We start from the raw sequence: 16,310 nt of genomic DNA, 5'->3' as shown, positions 1-16,310 counted from the left end.
GCTCTATACAGTCAGCAAAAACAAGACTGGGAGCTGACTGTGGCTCAGGTCATAAACTCCTTATTGCCAAATTCAGACTTAAATTGAAGAAAGTAGGGAAAACCACTAGACTATTCAAGTATGACCTAAATCAAATCCTTTACTATTATACAGTGGAAGTGAGAAATAGACTTAAGGGACTAGATCTGATAGACAGAGTGCCTGATGAACTATGGACAGAGGTTTGTGACATTGCACAGGAAACAGAACAAGACCATCCCCAAGAAAAAGAACTGCAAAAGCAGCATGGCTGTCTGAGGAGGCCTTACAAACAGCTGTGAAAAGAAGAGAAGCGAAAAGCAAAGGAGAAAAGGAAAGATATACCCATTTGAATGCAGAGTTCCAAAGAATAGCAAGGAGAGATAAGAAAGCCTTCCTCAGAGATCAGTGCAAAGAAATAGAGGAAAACAATAGAATGAGAAAGACGAGAGATCTCCTCAAGAAAATTAGAGATACCAAGGAAACATTTCATGCAAAGATGGGCTCAATAAAGGACAGAAATGGTATGGACCTAACAGAAGCAGAAGATATTAAGAGGTGGCAAGAATACACAGAAGAACTGTACAAAAAAGATCTTCATGACCCAGATAATCACGATGGTGTGATCGTTCACCTAGAGCCAGACATCCTGGAATGTGAAGTCAAGTGGGCCTTAGGAAGCATCACTACGAACAAAGCTAGTCGAGGTGATAGAATTTCAGTTGAGCTATTTCAAATCCTAAAAGATGATGCTGTGAAAGTTCTGCACTCAATATGCCAGCGAATTTGGAAAACTCAGCAGAGGCCACCTGGAAAAGGTCAGTTTTCATTCCAATCCCAAAGAAAGGCAATGCCAAAGAATGCTCAAACTACCACACAACTGCACTCATCTCACATGCTAGTAAAGAAATGCTCAAAACTCTCCAAGCCAGGCTTCAACAATATGTGAACCATGAACTTCCAGATGTTCAAGCTGGTTTTAGAAGAGGCAGAGGAACCAGAGATCAAATTGCCAACATCCGCTGGATCATCGAAAAAGCAAGTGAGTTCCATAAAAACATCTCTTTCTGCTTTATTGACTATGCCAAAGCCTTTGACTGTGTGGATCACAGTAAACTGTGGAAAATTCCTAAAGAGATGGGAATAGCAGACCACCTTACCTGCCTCTTGAGAAACCTATATGCAGGTTAGGAAGCAACAGTTAGAACTGGACATGGAACAACAGACTGATTCCAAATAGGAAAAGGAGAACATCAAGGCTGTATATTGTCACCCTACTTATTTAACTTATATGCAGAGTACATCATAGTAAAAGCTGGGCTGGATGAAGCACAAGCTGGGATCAAGATTACTAGGAGAAATATCAATAACCTCAGTTATGCAGATGATACCACTCTTCTGGCAGAAAGTGAAGAACTAAAGAGCCTCTGAAAGTGAAAGAAAAGAGTGAAAAAGTTAGCTTAAAGCTTTCAGAAAACTAAGATCATGGCATCCAGTCCCATCACTTCATGGCAAATAGATGGGGAAACAGAGGAAACAGTGGCAGACTTTATTTTTTGGGGCTCCGGAATCACTGCAGATGGTGACTGCAGCCATGAAATTAAAAGATGTTTACTCCTTGGAAGGAAAGTTTTGATGCACCTAGACAGCATATTAAAAAGCAGAGACATTACTTTGTCAACAAAGGTCCATCTAGTCAAGGCTTTGGTTTTTCTGGTAGTCATGTATGGATGTGAGAGCTGGACTATAAAGAAAGCTGAGCACTGAAGAATTGATGCTTTTGAACTGTGGTGTTGGAGAAGACTCTTGAGAGTCCCTTGGATTGCATGGAGGTCCAACCAGTCCATCCTAAAGGAAATCAGTCCTGAACATTCATTGGAAGGAGTGATGCTTAAGTTGAAACTCCGATACTTTGGCCACCTGATGTGAAGAGCTGACCCATTAGAAAAGACCCTGATGCTGGGAAAGTTTGAAGGCGGGAGAAGAAGGGGACAACAGGGGATGAGATGGTTGGATGGCATCACTGTCTCAATGGACATGAGTTTGAGTGAACTCCAGGAGCTGATGATGGACAGGGAGGCCTGGCATGCTGCAGTCCACGGGATCGCAAAGTGTTGGACACGACTGAGTGACTGAACTGAACTACAATGTTTTGTTAGGCTCAGGTGTACAGCAAAGTGATTCAGTTATACTTTTGTGTATATTTTCAGATTCTTTTCCATTAGAGGTTATAATAAGTCATTGCATATAGTTCTCTGTGCTATATAGTAGGTCCTTATTGATTAGCTATCTTATATACAGTAGTGTGTGTCTGTTAATCCCAAACTCCTAATTTATCTCCAGCCCCCTCTATTCCCTCTCATAACCATCAGTTTGTTTTCTATGTCTGTGAGTCTGTTTCTGTTTTATAAATGTGTGTTTATATCATTTTTTAAGATCTCACATGTAAGTGATATCATACGATATCGTCTTTCTCTGACTTACATAATAATCTTTAGGTCTACCCACGTTGCTGAAAATGGCATTATATCATTCTTACGGCTGAATAATATTCCATTGTATGTATATACCACGTCGTTTTTTCCCATTCATCAGTCCCTGGACACTTAGGTGGCTTCTGTGTCTTGGCTATTGTAAGTGCTGTTGTGAACACTGGGGTACATGTATCTTTAGAGTTTTTTCCAGGTATACACCCAGGAGTGGGATTGCGGGGTAATATGGTAGCTCTATTTTTAGTTTTTTAAAGAATCTCCACACTCTTTTCCATAGTGGCTACAACAATTTACATTCCCACCAACAGTGTAGGAAGATTCCTTTCTTTCCACACCCTCTCCAGCATTTATTATTTGTAAACTTCTTCATGATGACCATTGTGACTGATGTGAGGTAATACTTCATTGTAGTTTTGATTTACATCACTGTAATAATTAGTGATGTTGAGCATCTTTTCATGTATCTGTTGACCATCTGTATGTCTTCTTTCAAAAAAATGTGTACTTAGGTCTTCTGCCCATTTTTTATTGTTTTTTTGTTTTGTTTTGTTTTTATATATATATTTTAAACTTTTTATATTTTGGAAATTAATCCCTTATCTGTAGCATTGTTTGCCAGTATTTTCTCCCAGTCTGTAGGTTGTCTTTTCATTTTGTTTGTGGTTTCCTTTGCTGTGCAAAAGCTTTTAATTAGGTCCCATTTAAAGCACTACTTTTAAAGTTATAATGTACATACAAATCACCTTGTAACCTTGTTAAAATGCAGATTCTGATTCGTTAGGCCCAAATTGGGGCCTCACATACTGAATTTCTTTTTTTTTCATTAAGTGAAAGAGGTTTATTTAGGGAGATAAACACTCCAGAGACTAAGTGTGGGCGATCTCAGAAAGTGAGAGGGGCCAGGGCACGGTGTTGTCAGTTTTTTTAGGGGGTGGGTAGTTTCATAAGCTAATGAGTGGGAAGAGTATTCCAGCTATTTTGGGGAAGAGACAGAGATTTCCAGGAACTTGGGCCACTGCCCAGTTTTGGGCCTTTTATGGTCAGCTTTGGAACTGTCACCTGTGGGTGGGTTGTGGGGGCTTGCTCATGTAGTGTGAAAGTGTATTAAGGCTCAAGGTTCAGTGGAAATCAGTCATCCGCCATCTTGGACCTAGTTGGTTCTAACCAGTGTGCGTTGTGTCCTCAATGGCTGTAATTCTTTAAAGGTTGTGCCCTGCCCCTTTCCCTTCCGTTTCATTCCCCACTTAGAAATTTTACTCCCATAATCTTTTGAGAAGCAGAGAGGGATAGTCTGTTTTCTGTAGCTGTTTCAGGGCTAAATAGGGGCATCAACTCTGCCCTGTTAGGAAGTAAAAATCTTTCGATGCCTGATCTGGGGGTCCCAAGGGTAGGACAGCCTCTTGTTTTAGGTAGGTTTGTGCTGGAATTCCTGCGCAGACATCATCTTAATGCGGAACTGTTGTAACTGCTTCCGTAGTCTTTCTATAAATCTTCCTGAAGATAAAGCATTTTTGTAACACCATCAGAGTACAATAATAATTGTCTATGAATGACAAAAGACTGAAAAGGTACGTTTAGACATCTGATTACAGTGTAATTGATATAGAAGCTTGGTTACTGTTGTGACATACAACTTCTTAAGATAACAACTATAACTATAGCATTATACCAGGACTTATCCAAATTTTAGAAACTTTATATAATTTTTAGAATGTCTGTATTAATAACATTCATCTATATAGTATATCTTAAGTCAGTTTATTGCTCGTGTAGTAATGGGCTTTTTGTAATTTAATATACCAAATAATATTAGTTAAACATTTCTCTCTGAGATGCCCTCTAAAGCATCCCAAAGTTAGCTGGAAGTCAAAAGAATGTTAATTAAAATTTGGTATTTGGGAAGTTTGTCAAAAAACTTTGAAATACTTGGTCAAATAAGATCATCGGTCACAGTGAGACAATACTTATTTCTTAACCAAAGTTAAAACAGACCAAGATACTGAATTTCTAGCAAGCTCCCAGGAGATACCAATGTTGCTGGCCCACAGGCTACACTTTGAGTGCCAGGACTTTAGGGTGCTTGTTTATATGTCTGTAAATGACGCTGTAATGTGCCTGAGGGCTAAATCTTTGAATACCCAGTGCAGTTCTGGGGGCTTGACAGGCACATAATATATGCTAGTTGAATGATTGATGAATGAATGAATGAACCTATGTTAGAGGATCATAGTGAAGTGAAACTTGCTTAGTCATGTCCAACTCTTTGCAACCCCGTGGACTGTACAGTCCATGGAATTCTCCAGGCCAGAATACTGGAGTGGGTAGCTGTTCACTTCTCCAGGGGATCTTTCTAACCCAGGAATCGAACCCAGGTCTCCTGCATTGCAGGCGGATTCTTTACCAGCTAAGCCACAAGGGAAGCCCATACCTTGGTATTGAAGGGTCATTCCCAAGATATGTTGGGCGTGTAATAATTGCACTGCCAACTATCTCATAGCTTTCCATACCCTTCAGCATTTTTATTCATTTAAAACTCATCTTGGAGAGGAAAAGAAGCTCTAATCCCAGTTGAGGAAAAACATTCTGGAATGCCACACTGTTGGTAGGGAGGTATATCACTCTTCTTTCAACTGTATTTGAGTCAACTCATTAACACCAGCTGACAGAAGCTTCCCCTCCTCCGTCCTTTTGCTGCAGCTCCTCTCTTCAGATCACTGCGAAGAAACTGGTCACCAAGAGCTCAGGGACAGGCAGCAAATGTACACGACTAATCTCATAGTAGGGGTCTAGCACTGTACACTCAAAACAAGTCACTGGCATAGGTATTAGTATCCCTATTTATAGACAGAGAGTTGAGGCTTGGAGAAGTAGTTTGTCCAAAGCTATTAAATTAGTGGGCGATAGAGCCAGGGGTCAAACAGATTTAACACAAAGTCTGTGTTTTTTTTTTTCTTTCATCACACTGTGAAAAAGAGATCTAACAGTCTAACTGGCTACACAGGTATTTTTCAAAAGGTATGTAGGTCTTGCTTTCAAAATCAAAAATAACTCACATTAGCTGTGAAGAAAAGGTTACCAAGATTTCTTATTGTACGCTTTCTGTTGAGTAGAAAACAATATTCATTTGGCCTTAGACAGTCTTAAGTAATTTAAACTTAATGCTATTATCTTTTATGGTATTACTTCCATGTAAAATCATTTCTAAAGACTAAAAAGATAAATTCTGATCTCAATCAGGTTGAATTATTGTAAATTCCTAATGAATTTCTAATGAATAGGGTATAACTTTATTATGTGTGTATGTATATAAAATAACATATATCTTTAAACAGATAAAGAGTCATCTCAGTGACATTTCGACATTTCACAATTTAAGGTTTTCCTGTACCTTTGGGAAGCAGTTTTTAAAAGCTGAAAGGGAATTTTATTTTTATCTACTTATCAAATTAAATGCTATAGTTTTTCCTTTAGAAAACTGAGAAGAGAACAAAGGAAGAACAAGGGAAGATGAAGATTAGAGGGGAAATTGGCCAAAATTAGGTGTGATGTGTGTAGGCAAAGGGGGCAGAGGATGGGCCCTGCTCTGATTGACTGGAATGTCTGGGCGAGAGTAAAGGAGAGGCGCGGCCCCTGGAGCAGCCGAGTCCTTATTTTTACAGACAAATGACCCTTAGGGTCTTCTTAAAAAATAGCATTTGAAAAGTCAGTGTGGTTTATCTAAGAAGAATCTCCTACCAGCAAATTCGTTCTTTTAAAAATGCAAACTATAAGGTTCGCGTTCTAGACTGGGTTTTTCATTCCAAATAGCTTTTGAATAAGATTCACTACAAACTAAAAGTATGTTCATCTCAAATAATGCAACAAATTTGAGTTCTAGCAGGATTTCCTGGTTTAACAGAAGTGTTCCATAACAAATTAAAATTGTAATCTTAACAAAAACAAGGAAACCATACTTTATATGTCTTTTCTTACCTTTTATTCCTTTGAAATAACAGCAGTTTTTTTCTTGTTTCTAAAAGTTTTTATGATTTAATGAAATAGACTAATATGTTGGAGTTTAGAACTAAACGCCAGGCAAACATGCAGTTTAAAGACATTCGCAGCTTGCTCGCCAGAAACTCATCTGTTGGGCAAAAACCTTCATAGAGTAATTCTGAGTATAATTAACTTTGGTTTTCATTGGTCATATAGAAAAATTAAGGGCCATTTCTTTGGCCATAATAGTACTATCCAAAAAATAAAAAGAAAGATAAAAGGGATATAAAAAGGACATTTTAATAAAATGTATGTTTACACAGTCTAAACAGATTTTTAAAGAAACATAACTGCCTAAGTACAAATTAAATATTCCCCTAAACTTCAGTTTTTAACCACTATTTTACCAACATTATTTTTTATTATTATTTTGGTTTAAGGAAAAAGCTATTTCCACACAGTGCATCAAAGGGCACGAAAGTCTCTATCAGTAATCTTCTTTAAGCTGTCTGCTCATGCACATCAAAAGGTTTTAACTATTTATTTGTGCCCCAGTCAGAGAGATGGCCTTCTTTTCGTGCTCTAGACCGCTCTCTAACTGTGGGAAGGAAATATGCATTTTACTAGGGAAAATGCAAATTGTATTTGCCTGTACCCACAGTACTTGCATCTTTCCTTTACAAATTGAAAAATTCTAAATCAATCAGAAACCAAGGAGGAAAAGAAAGAGGAAAATCAAGATGTTGGCAAGACTCCCTCCAGCTTGTGAAAACTCTTTAATGGCTTTTTTTCTAAGTAGGAAAGATTTCTCAAGAAAAGTCACTCAGTAAAACACACACACACAAAGCAAAACCAAAAACACTTCCTTTTCTGTCTGTATCATTGAAACTCAAGTTTGTATACAAATTAATTTGAATTGAATTGCCAAGCCTCTTGTTGTTTTCAAAACTGCATCTCAGAAAAGCTTAGACCTTTTTCGGAGCATTAAAAAAAAAAAAAAAGCCAGTATAGAGAAAAGCAGTATTATCACAAAGTCCATTTTGCAGGTGAACAATGAGGACAATTTGTTAGAGACAAGAATTAAGAGTGGTTCTAAGGCCCAACTACAAAAATGCCCCAATGCAATTATTCAGGTCACTCACATGATTGCTTTCAGGGTACTCCATATCTGATTATCCATAGCCAGGATAAATGAATGGACATGGTTCATTGACATTGTATGTTTTGGTTACCTACTTTTTCATCCATTTGAAAAAATAAACATTCTGTATATGTGCCAAACTTGTGTTTCATTATGAGAAATGAACTTTAAATGCTTTTTGGCCAAGGGGAAATATTTTTGGCCTCAATATGATGTCGGGCATTTCTTTTTTCCCTCAAGCCTGTAAGACCTTGGTGGACTTCTCCTTCTTGGAGTCCAGGTCTTGTGTGTGTGTGTGTACTGTTTTTAAGTACATGCCGAGACATTTAAGTAAATGTTTTTAAATACATTTGATTCTTTATTTTAAACAATCTTAATTTCCCTCTCAAAATTGTGGTTATGGGTGAGAGACTCATGGTCTCACTGTCCAGTGATCCAACTTTCCAATTACTCAGACCGCACCTCAAGAAAACCCCAGTGTCTTCCCTCAAGAGAGGCTGCTCCCACAAATTCTAAGGTCCTTATTGATCTTCATTCAACAGTGAGTTGACAGATATTTCATGTGGCGTCAGAGTGGGCAGCCTCTTTTCCTTCTACCTTCACGGACCTTACCCGTGTTTGCTGTAGGAATGGATTTTGTCTTTCTGAGAGAATCCTGTTCATTGGAATTGGGTGTTCTGTTAGTTTTTTGTGGTAAGGAAAAAGCATTTCAACAATTCCCTACCCTTTTGCTGGAAAATATGTCTCACCCTGGCCCTTATCTTCTTTTTGTGTAGAGTGGGGTAAAGAAATGATTTATCCTCTCAACTGCATGTTCTGCATTGTCTCGCTGACTTCCCTTCCAGGCTCTCCATGGGATTTGAGAATTTATATTTCCTTGCTTTTGTTTGCTGATTGTATAAAGGATTTTTATCTTCTCGTTTCACGTTAAGTCTCACAAGCTAGGATTTCCTTTCTTTAGTAACACTTTGTCCCCTAAGCATTTTTAAACTTTTTTTTTTTCTGGAGTTTGTTCACACTCTATTTCACTCTTATTCTCTTTCTTGTATACTCTGAGGCCATTGCTTTTCAGCTTTATCTGTTGTCTTTTTCTTTCCTTTATTTTCCTGGAATGGCAAACTACTGCCTCTCACTCTCCTGTCTTTCTTTCACTATTCTTTAAAATGACCTGAAAGGTGAAGTCCAGTATCCACTCCATGGGCTTCTATTTTTTGCTTCTAAATGCACCATCAATCAGAACTTACATCCATACTGAATAGCCGTTCTCAATTTAGAACCACCTATTGTCATTCACCTAAGTGTCATTTGTCCTTGGGGTGTAAGTTTAGCTCTACACAGGTGAAATGGAATATACACCAGAGGGAGCAAAAGAACAAAGACCGTCATTCTCCCACCTACCTAATCACTAGCAGACAAGGACTTACAGCAGATAGTTTGGGCCTAGGACTTAGAGTGTTTCACACCAGGGTGTGTGTGTGTGTGTGTGTGTGAGAGAGGGAGAGAGTAACATATATCAATTTCTGTAAGAATAAAAAAATTAATGAATCTCATAAAGACAAAAGAAATAACATTGCAAGTTAAATTCAATTTGTATAAAATAATTACAACAGAAGGTATATTTATAAGATATTTTCCAAGCTGCAATTGATGGCTCACGTTTTTTTTTTTTTTTTGTGGCTCACATATTTTTTTTGATTGCTTACATTTTTGAAGATAATATTCTGTATGATAAAATTCCAAGTCAGTGAAATTGGAATGTGCCTCAGAATTTGCTATAGGGAAATCTGGCTTGTATTTAGTTAATTCAATTGTTTTGAAGTTTTCCTCTTAATACTTTAAAAATATTTAACTGATAAGTAGTAGCATTAGTTTGATTCAGGTTTATAAGGTATAAAGTAAAAGACTAGTAAGTTACGTGGTTTAAGGCAGCAATGAAAAAAACCTGGCTCTAAAAATTTCACATATTAGCAAAAGCAGCAAAAAGGAATCAAATCATCAGCCTTTTCAAACATTACCTCTACTGTCTTAGAGGATCAGCAGCAGCAGGAGAAAAATCACAGCCCTAAGATGTGTAGGATTTCATCTTATGAGATGACTCCTGGTGTGCAGTTAGAAAAGATCAGAAAGAGCTAACTAAAAAGCAAGAGTTTTAAAAAGCACAGCAAACATTTGCCTGACTTCCTCTCTCCCCTGTTAGAAAATTGCTAGCTTTCATGGTTGTGTCAAACATTTTTTAATGCATATACTATTGAGGTCTTATATCACAACGTAAATACACCTATAACAAATGTGCAAGAGGATTTTTAGGAAAGTGAAATTAAACGGTTGTGTATGAGACTGTAACGGTAGACACATGTCACTCATTATACTTTTGTCCAAACCCGTAGGATGCACAACAGCAGGACTGAACCCTAGTGTGAACCATGGTCTTCCGGTGACTGATGTGTCGGTGTAGGTTCAGTTGTAGTGGTGGGGTATGTTGGCAGTAGGTGAGGCTGTGCGTGTGTGGGGACAGCGAGTATATGGGAAGTGTCTGTACTTCCTCTCAACTTAGCTGTGACCCTAAACTGCTCTAAAAATCAGCTGAAACAGTGTACACGTCAGAGACCTCCCCCGTCCCCCGCCCCCCTCTCCAAGCATTCAGTTCAGCTTTTCACATGCTCTGGAGTAACAGAGAAGGCACGTAACTAGCCTCCGGACATTCCTGTATCTAATATGGCCACAGAATTTATCAACTACATAAAGCATTTTGGGAGTGAAGGGACCACTATTAATAATTGTGTAGAGACAACAGGTACCTGAGACTATTCTAGAAAAGCAGGATGTATGATTACCTAATATTCCCCGGTTTACCAGCATTATTAGACTATGAAAGTAATGTGGCAACATGATGGAAAACTTGAAAATGAGGGGGAAATACATAATCTTAGTATCCTAAAAGAACCATTCAGTTAATTTTGGATTTGCTTCCAATGTTTTCCCTATTATTTTTTTTTTTTTACAATTGCAATCCTAATATGTATACGATTTTGTATCCTGTGTTTTTCTCTTCAGTTCAGTCGCTCAGTCGTGTCCAACTCTGCAACCCCATGAATCGCAGCACGCCAGGCCTCCCGGTCCATCACCAACTCCTGGAGTTCACGCAGACTCATGTCCATCGAGTCGGTGATGCCATCCAGCCATCTCATCCTCTGTCGTCCCCTTCTCCTCCTGCCCCCAATCCCTCCCAGCATCAGAGTCTTTTCCAATGAGTCAACTCTTCGCATGAGGTGGCCAAAGTACTGGAGTTTCAGCTTTAGCATCATTCCTTCCAAAGAACTCCCAGGGCTGATCTCCTTCAGAATGGACTGCTTGGATCTCCTTGCAGTCCAAGGGACTCTCAAGAGTCTTCTCCAACACCACAGTTCAAAAGCATCAATTCTTCGGCACTCAGCCTTCTTCACAGTCCAACTCTCACATCCATACCTCACTTAGTGTATGTCATAAACGCTTCTTCACATTGCTTGTTTTTGAAATCATTTTAACATCCATTTCAGTATTCCATGGAGGAGGTGTACCTACCTGTCATTTATTTAGTCATATACATGTTTGATTTTTTTTTTTAAGTTACGTATAATGGAGAAGGCAATGGCACCCCACTCCAGTACTCTTGCCTGGAAAATCCCATGGGCGGAGGAGCCTGGTAGGCTGCAGTCCATGGGGTCGCCAAGAGTCGGACATGACTGAGTGATTTCACTTTCATGCATTGGAGAAGGAAATGGCAACCCACTCCAGTGTTCTTGCCTGGAGAATCCCAGGGACAAGGGAGCCTGGTGGGCTTCTGTCTATGGGGTCACACAGAGTCTGACACGACTGAAGTGACTTAGCAGCAGGCTTAGCAGTACATATAAAGTAAGCCCCTTGCTACTCAAAGTGTGGCCTGATAAGCTGGATATCACCTGAGAGCTTGTTAGAAATGCAGAGATGAGAGCCCCACTCAAACCTACCAGGTCTACTACATCTGCCCTTTAAGAAAACCTCTAAGAGATGCATATCAAAGTTTGAGAAGCTCTGAGTTTGTCTGCTTATAAATAATGCTGCTGTGAACATTTTCATGCACATGCATTTCCCCTGCCCATGGATAGTTTAGTTGTATCCAGTTCCCAGAAATGAGATTATAAATTAAAAAGCCTTACAGATTTTTATGATTGCCAGAATTAGGGGAGAGTGCTTTAAGAGGCAGAGGGGTGGGTTTAACTGAGCACTATAACCTGAAGATTGGTCCAGTTAGTTCCTCTGCTGGGTGGTGGACTATGATTGACCCATTGGGACCTCTGGTGTTAAAAGTTGTACAGCGTAAAGAACAAGCCTCATATTCCCATCTGAAGGCAGAACCAGAGAGGAAAATAACTTTCTATTGCATCTTCCTGCCCCACAGACCCACAGAGCTCCTTGCAGTGCCCATCAGATTTCAAGACTGACAAATCCTAAATATTCCAATTAGAGGCCAGAAACCTCCTTAAGTTTCGTGTCTAGGGAATTCATTCCTGACTTTCTCTGAGTCATGAAGAGAAATGCTTCTTTTGGGGGCCTTCAGAGTCACCTCCCAGCCACAGTAATTCTAGCTCTGCTCTGGCATCCATAGCCAAAGGGTCACTGTGCTGCTTCCTTGGTGACTCCTAAGCCTTTCTTCCTCCCCGGGAGCTGCTGGTATTTTCTTTTGCAGATCATCTCAGCCCTTTGGGGGCCTGTAACTACAGTGTTTAGGCCATCCCTCTTGGGTTCCTACACACCATCCAGACTTTGCTCACCACTGCTTTCCTGTCTGACCTGCGTTTGTACCCCAGAATCTCTAGTTTTTCAGCTGGCCTCTGGGTCGCTGTTTTTCTTGGGGCAGTGTCACATTCTGAGGTTTATGATGTGCTTTCCTGATAGTGATACTGTCCAGATCCTCAGTTTGCTTCTTTGTGTTCTTAAGCCTGCCCATCAAAACTGCCACACCTCAGGCCTGCTTATCGGTGTGGACGTCTGGAACAGAGTCTGGCAACTTCATCCTGGTGGCTCACCTTCCTTTAAGGATGGTTTCAAGGGTACATCTGGACTTCTCTTAAGATAACTGGGATTCAATGTCCATCCTGATGGACTTAACTAGATCACTGACCTGCAATTACTATTTCTTCTGAAGACATTTTCCTCACTTAAGTTGCTTTCCCTTTCCCATCAGTGACAGAGCTTAACGTTATTTCAGAGAGAAATGGAAGGGTGGTTTCTGTGACCTATTCTTTATGGGATTAAACCTGTAATTCCTACTTTATGTAATCATCTTTGGTGTTCAAGCATGGTACTATAATTGGCATCATTTGGAACTGTTTGTGTACGTGTGTGCGTGTGTGTGTAAGGAAAAGAGAGAGAAATGTTGAGAGTCTAACTGACCTTTACTGTAGTTCATTTTGCTCTGAGATAGGCCAAGTAGATTAACTTGTCCCCAAGATGACTACCATCCCTTCATTCCTGGAGGGAAAAACTGTGCTCACGCTGAGCACTAGAATTCACGCCTCCACGTATTTGAGTCTGGGCTAATCTGTGAATGCTGTGACCTGCAGAATAAGTGAAGTTCGTTCACAAGAAGGCGTATAGCTTTTGACTGGCTCTCTTGCAATGCTCACTTGAGCGGGGAATCAGTTATGATATGAGAAATCTGACTTCCCCAGGGCTGCCATGCCATGAGGAAGCCCAAGGTAGTCACGTGGACAGAGATATGACCAAGAAGCCCACAGTTATCTCAGCTCATTTGTCACACATGTGAATGAAAAAACCTTTAACTTAAGACTCCTGGCCTCTGCCTCCATTCTGCTAAAATTATATGAGGGACCCCATATAAGAAAAACACCCAGCTGAGTCTTTAAAGGCTCAGAATCATGAAAGATAATAGTAAGTATTTGTTGTCATCTACTAAGTTTTGGGGTTTTTTGGGGGGCGGAAATAAATAGCTACAATACCAAGTATCTATTTTTGTCAGGAAATATCTCAGATCCAGGGTAGTAAGACAACTGAATCTGTTATTATGCCACAGGGTTTGAAGTTCTGCTTCAACTTGTCTTTAAAAGCTACAGCATGCTGAATTAGCCTGGAGTGGGTAAAGTGTTATGGCTACCTTAATTTGTTATCCAGATGTGGCTTAGATGTGCTCCAGAGCTGGGTGATGAAGGATGTCGATTCAGTGCTGATGGACTAGCTGTGTTCAAGGACTTTATTCTTGGAGAGGCTGACATTATGAATATTAACTATAGTATGAAAACAGGCAATAGTCATAGAAATTTAGAGGAAGAAGGAGCCATGGGTATAGAAATTGCTAGTCTATTCATGCATTTTTTAGATTAAGTGAACAGAGGTGCACAAAGGTAAAATATCTTGCCCAGACCAGAGAACTGGTTGGTTTTCATGTTAACATAAGAATTCCGGTCTCCTGATCCAGAATCAGCTCCTTTTACTGTATCACTCTGTCTTCTGGTTTATAAAGAAACACTGAGGAAATCAGTATGCTATGCGGCTTTGTCTTCCCTTCCATTTATTGTGTATGTCCTATGTGCTATTGATCTGTTTTCAATTAGCAATAATTAGCAATAATCGCGCCTTGGATAAACCTCATTGGCTTCGATACTGCCACTGCACAAAGCTACCGATCTATATAATGGGACTTACAAGGACCTTATATAATCGTTAGGAGAGTTAAAGGAGACAGAGTATGGAAATTATCTGGCACCTACTGTGTGCTCAGTAAATGGTGAGAATCCTCTTCAAGAGCCTAGTGAGACAAGTTCTTGGGATAACCATCTCAAGGGCCTTTAAACTGAAAGAATTTTCCCTCACAAACAATACCCTAGGTATGAGAAATTCATCCCTGGGGAGGAAAACAGAAGGGAATTCAGCATCCACCCAAGTTCTAACCCAGACAAGGAGACATTTAAACGACCTGTGAGAAAAGAAAGGAGCTGGATGGGGATAATTAGCAGGAGCGCATGGAATAACTCACCATCCTGTGAGAGCTGAGTCAGCTCTGGACACAGGACTGAGCAGGGAGCGGGCCTGGATGTCTGGAGTTCTTTCTGTCAGCTTTTTATAAAAATAAGTACCTCGAGCTGTCTGTCTGTCTGCTGAGGAGACGATCCATCACCTGGTCTGTGAAAGCGGCTTTCCTTGGGCCCATCTCTCCAGACTTCTGTTGTGGTTACTTGTCTCACTGTGGTTATCCCCACGTCTGCTTCTCTGTCTCCCTCATATCGCATGTGCTGGGTATGTGTGTAAAACTCTTTATGTGGAGTCTGGGAATGGTTTTTAATACATTCAGAGCAACAAGCCAGAACCTCCACCTTTAATACCTGCTTCTGCCATTTCTCATCAGTGGGGCTGTGAGCACATGTGGGGAGCAGCCGCCCGAAACGGATCAGGGCCTCACTGCGCAAGGAGAAGCAGATGGAGGAAAAGGGAGCTATTCTGTTGAACACCTGTCCGGCAATAGAGACCAGAAAAAAAAGAGGGTTCGTAGCAGCTCTGAGGAATAGTGGACAGAGCCCGGATTGTGGACACAGTAACCGAGGATGCCACAGGTTAACTCTCATAGCGATTTCAGGTGATGAGCAGGAAAAAGTATTCTCACTAGTTTTCTTGCTCGCCTCATGGCAAGGTGAAATTGTTTCAGAGCTGTTGGCAGATGCCTTTGGAGCTAGACTGATGGCTTCAAATTCCAGGTCTGCTGCTGGTTGGCTTTATGGTTTGTGGTAAGCTATTTAACTTCTTTGAGCTACAATTTCCTCACCCAAAAAAACCCAGGGTTGATGATTATGCCTGCTTTATAGGCACGTTGTAAAGAAGATTACATTGAAATAGTGTAAGGAAAGTGCCTATCACTGCCCTGAAATATTATACATGCTCCATGAATTATAGCCATTATTATATTGATAATGATTTTCAAAATAAGTAGGGGAAATATTAGGGAAATGCAAATTAAAATCATAATGAGGTATCATCTCATGCCAGTCAGAATGGCCATCATCAAAAAGTCTACAAACAAATTCTGGAGAGGGTGTGAAGAAAAGAGAACCCTCTTACCCTGTTGGTAGGAGTGCAAACTGGTGTAGCCACTATGGAGAACAGTGTGGATACACCTTAAAAAACTGGGAATAGAACTGCCATACAACCCAGAAATCCCACTACTGGGCATACACCCCGAGGAAACTAGAATTCAAAGAGACACATGTACCCCAATGTTCATTGCAGCACTATTTATAACAGCTAGGACATGGAAGCAACTTAGACGGCCATTGGCAGGTGAATGGATTAGGAAGCTGTGGTACATATACACAATGGAATATTACTCAGCTATAAAAAGGAACACATTTAAGTCAGTTCCAACGAGGTAGATGAAACTGAAGCCTATTATACATAGTGAAGTAAGTCAGAAAGAGAAAGACAAATACTGTATATAAATGCGTATATATGGAATTTAGAATTTATCGACTATCCTACATGCAGTGCAGCAAAGGACACAGATGTAAAGAACAGATTTTTGGACTCAGTGAGAGAAGGCAACAGTGGGATGTTTTGAGAGAATAGCACTGAAACATATATATTACCATATGCAAAATAGGTGACCAGTGCAAGTTAGATACATGAAACAGGGCAGTCAAAGCCAGTAATCTGGGACA

The sequence above is a fragment of the Bison bison genome, unplaced genomic scaffold (genome assembly GCF_000754665.1).
Source record: "Bison bison bison isolate TAMUID 2011002044 unplaced genomic scaffold, Bison_UMD1.0 scf7180017864218, whole genome shotgun sequence".
Taxonomy (NCBI): Eukaryota; Metazoa; Chordata; class Mammalia; order Artiodactyla; family Bovidae; genus Bison; species Bison bison.
Note: the sequence above shows the minus strand (reverse complement) of the source record.